This window comes from Lampetra fluviatilis, chromosome 1, assembly GCF_964198595.1.
Source record: "Lampetra fluviatilis chromosome 1, kcLamFluv1.1, whole genome shotgun sequence".
Taxonomy (NCBI): Eukaryota; Metazoa; Chordata; class Hyperoartia; order Petromyzontiformes; family Petromyzontidae; genus Lampetra; species Lampetra fluviatilis.
The window spans coordinates 6,566,139-6,571,150 of record NC_136275.1 but is presented as its reverse complement, the minus strand read 5'-3'; positions in this window follow the sequence as shown (position 1 = coordinate 6,571,150).

Here is a 5,012-nt window from a genome sequence, read left to right as displayed (position 1 = left end):
ACGCATAGCCTGGTTGATTACGTATTTCAAAGGCCACCCCACAGAGACGACCACCTCTCTCTGTTACCTGTGTTGCTCTCTATGTATCTTGGTGATATCTGTCTGCTAATATGTCTGTCTATAGTTTTCTGGTTAGATTTTATGTCGCTATTTCATTATACCTGATGATGATTGCTTGTGTTGCAATCGAAACGTCGTATTCTATTATTTAATTTAATTTATTATTTTATCTTTAGACGTGACTTAACCGAAAGAAACAAATAATAATGAATCCCATTGTAACCCAGCCCGGACCAATTCCATTAATCGCTGAAAAGTTGCCGGCACTGAATGGAGCCCCATCGGCAAGCGGTTAAATTGGAAAAGGCCGTGCGGCGTACGGAAAGCAGTTTTAGGTTTAGATTCATCATCCAGAGGGAGCTGCCAGAACCCTTACAGTAAATCCAATGTGGAGAAGAACCGCGCCCCCGCCAGGGAATCAAGCGATTGATCCATCTGAGGGAGCGGGTATGCGTCGGCTACGGAAATCTTGTTCAGCCGACAAAAATCGACACAAAACCACAATGAGCCGTCGTGTTTTTTAACTAAGACGATCGGCGCACCCCAAGGGCTGGTAGAAGGGGATATAATATCCACAGCTAGCATGTCGTCTACGGCCGATTTGACATGATCCTTTTTGGTGGGACTCAATCGAAAAGGATTTTGGCAGATTGGCGCGCTGTCACCCGTGTCAATATGGTGTCGCAGCAGTTTAGTACAACCAATATCGTATTTGTGTTGACTAAAAACGTCAGAAAACTCGCGCAGGATGATTCGAAGCCTCTCACACTGTGAGTCGGACAGGTCCGATGATCCCGCACAAAGCGCATCCAGCCACCCCTCATCACGGTCCGAATGCGGTTGCGACGGAGGAGCGGTGCTCACCTGACCAATGACCGGTTCCTCACAGGGTACCGGCGTCGCATGCGCAAGCACGGTCCCTTGAGGAACCACAGCCGTTCGCGACCCCACATTGAGGACCGCGATGAAGGGGTCCCCGTCCCCTTTCACAATGGTCTGGGCCGCTATCAAATCAGGTCCGTTGACCCCGGCCCTAGATGGTCCCAACAGAACCCCCCGATCCCCAATCACCTTAGCAAATGGTCGACGCAGCCTAAAAGGCACGAGCATCTGAGCTCCCGGCGGTACGCGTACCGTCCTCGCAACCAGCGCCTGTACCGTCGCAAATGCCATACGGACAGTAGCGGGGGAGGACAAGAACATCATACGTCGGCCCGACGGGAGTTCGATGCAACCCTGGTCGATCAAGATACGAATTGGCATGTTGGCCAAGAAATCCGTCCCCAACAGGCACGGAACCGCCAGCGAGGAGGAGACCAATATCGGGCCAGATAATTTGATGTCCCCAATACAAATTTGCGCGCGGATCTGTCCGATAATGCCCAGCGAGCCCCCGTTAGCAGCATAACATGGAACATCAACGGGGAGCAAAGGACGGCTTTGAACGGGGAGAATGTTATAAATTAAATCGGACACAATAGTTGCCGATGCTCCTGTATCAACTAAGACCCGCACCGCAACCCCACTTCTGACACCAGTTGTAGTAGGTTCAAGGAGACTTGGACGACGTAGTCGGAGGCACACTTATTTATTAACCACAGTGTATATTACAGGCCGAGATATACAACACTCGAAGGGGTATCGGCCCCTTCACCCGTCTAACAGGGAGATCCCACAATCTCTGCCCCGGCTAGCCTACTCCCAGGTCCTCCACTACAGGGCTAGGGGAGGCTAGCTGACCCAGCTCTGGTTAAGCTGGGATTGCGGCACCCTGAGTCCCCAGACCGGCTCTTACAAGAACATCGGCTCTGGGCTCTCGGGGCCACGCCACTGGCTTGCCCTGGTCGGTCCTGAGAAGGACGGCGATCCAGGGGAGTCCCAGGGCCTATCTAGCCGGTCTTCTTGCTTCGCTGGTTTAAGCTGAACACTGAACCCCGAGCCCTCCGGCTCACCGCCTTATATAGCAACTCCCCCACTGAGGGGTGGGGCCGTGGGGGATCCCAGCGCCGTGTTAGCCCCCCAGGCTAAACGGTGCGGACGTGGATGTAAGCATCTCTTCGCGTACGGGCATAACCACGCCCAATGTGTTTGTTTGCCCTCCCGTAACACCTCTACATAGACACAGACCCAATTTCAACCGAGAGGATGGGTACAAACTGAGCAATCATTGGAAGGACGTTATGATATCCCCATCCTACCACCTTCCGATGTTAGTTGTGCTTTACGCCCATTTCAAACTTGCGCTTTCACAGTCACTTCACGCGCCGACCCCTGGGCTGCGGCTCTGCGATCTCCCATTAACATGCTAATCTCTCTTTAACATGCAAATTTTCACCTGGCAGCCCTTTGATTGGTGGAAAACCAACCACCGTCGGCTTGGCTGCCCACCACTTACATTATCATTGGCTGCTGATATTTGGGCTACACCCATTTCAAACCCTTAGAAACAGTTCGCCTTGGAAGCTAACCCCCCTTTTCCTGAATACGACCGCTCGTGTTGCGATCGAAACGTCGTAGTTTTTGCTATTTCGATTTCTTCAGACGCTGTCTTTCCGACAGACCTGTTGTTCACCTGAGGACGGCTGCTTGCGTTGTGGCCGAAACGTCGTGAGAATTGTATTTTATTCTGTTTTATTTTTATTATGTTATTACTTCCCTTCTACGTGACTTTACCGAAAGAACCAAGAAGATATTTAGTTATTTTTTGTTATTTTCTTTGAACCTATCTATGTGACTTTACCGAAAAACCAAAGAATATAAAATTGTGCATAGCATGGCAATAATTTGACAGAAAGAATTGGGTTATTGTACGTGGTGTAGTTTTGATGTAGCAAATCAATATGGATTGATAAAGAGGGTTTGGGATAGGCCTGGTCGTATTTGGGGGCGACAGAAAGCTGGCGGGCTGAACGGTAATCAGCGAACATTGCATTGGGAAGACAAAGGAAGGCGGCGAGGGGCTGGAGCCGGAAGGGAGAAGGGGCCACCGCTATCGAGTCCCTCACTCCGCCGACGATATCCGCAATGTCCGTGCAGTGCAGCAGCGGAGTCCCGGCCGGGACTGTGACGAGGAAGAATGCGCAGCCTCGGCCCGGCTCACTTGCCATGGATGCAAAGCTTCCCTCCGTGCCCAGCATGCTGATACGGTGAAGCAAAATATGATTTGCTTTGTCAAACATAGCCTAACACTCGATGATGATTCAGCTAATGTCACTGATGTCTCCTGCTTTTGTGGTGAAATCAAGAGTCTGGATGTAACCCCACAAAATCTCTTCCAGCGGGATTGTTGGCTGAAAATGAGGGCCACGCAAATCGTTCGGCAAATCCAACACACACAAATGCCGCTTATAGCCAATCATGTACTACATGAAGCCTGCCCACATTGTCATTCTTCAGAGTCCTGCGATTGCTTTATATCCACGGTGGTCATATTTTCGGGCTTGTCCCCTCTGGATTCATATCTTCCTCCAACATTGTCCATATACCATGATCTAATTTGCGATTTCCCACCAAAGCCCACTTAATGTCCTTTACAATTATTTTTTAACGAATCATGTGTTCCAAAATTATCTGTTGTGCAGAAAAGTTGAGAGAGTTCTAAGAGTCAACCACATAAATACACTTTTGCAACATGCCTCAACCCGAACATCTCATTTAAACTAGACAGGCGTTTAGGTAAGTAATTTTAGTCTATTCAAAACTACTTTTTCATGCTACGAAAAAAAGCATTGAGGTGAAAAAATATTCGTCCCTAATTGTTAAAGTGAACAACTGCGTCACATCACGTGAGGGAAAAGCCCCCAGAATATAACCTCAGGAGGCTTCTCACACCAATCAATGGTTGAGACTCCTTACTGCCCCACAAAGTTGTATTTGCCACATCAAAACTGTAACGCCACAATACAGATTTTTTTGGATTAGATCGCGGAAATATATACATGTGTCGTTAAACCCGCCACCACCCGACAGCCAATTAGTAAGGTTTGTCACGTAAACAGACCATGCCAATTCGTTAGTAGTACAGCACACCCGTGTGTTGGAGAGCACAAGCCACAACATTTACATTCTGAATACGATGTTTTGCCAGTAATTACAACTAGTTTTATCAGGCGACAGCCAGATTTGTGGAGAAATTCTCCTGTTTCGTTCCTTGTGAGCAACGTATTGGGTAAAGTGGGGGGATTAATGAATGCATATAAATGACTATGGGTATCCATTGATGATTGGGTTAGTTGAATGGTAATCAATTATGCAAGCCCATTGTTCTTGTACCTCCTGTCGATTGTGTGCACAAAAGTGTATTTTTATAATGTTTGCATGGTGTACAGTCTGGAAAGTACCCACATGGCAAATTTCCAGTTTTTTGCATATCGGGAACATTTAGAACAGACACACATAATCACAACTTTGCCTTTTCTATATATGGAGATATTGGTCGCGAAAGCCTCGGTGTTAAACTTGTTATATCATCATAGCCAACTCTTGCGAACCACTTCACTTAATGCACACCTTGATGACTCCACGCAGAAGTAATCCACGTTAAAGTAAATTTTAGTGGCTAAGTATATCATACATTTGGGTAAATTTATATAACAGTAAAAAAATACAATTACGTAACCCATAGTTCACATGGCCCCATTTTCCTGTGCAAATGAAGTGAACGACCGAGCAAAGACGACTTCTGGAAGACGTCTTCGTCTACAGGAAGACGTCTGCGTCTTCTGGAAGCCCTCTTCCACTTTGGGAAGAAAGGTTTTCCTTCATCCTGGAAGATGTTTCCTCTTCCAGAAGTATCGGAAGATGTCTTACCATTCCGAAAGATGCCTTCCAATTCCGGAAGATATCTTCCGATTCCGGAAGATGCTCGACGTCCACGCCCGGTAGCGGAAGTGAAAAAGTCGTAAACAAAAAAACACACCGTGGTGGTGACGTCACGCGCGTGCGGCGCGCTG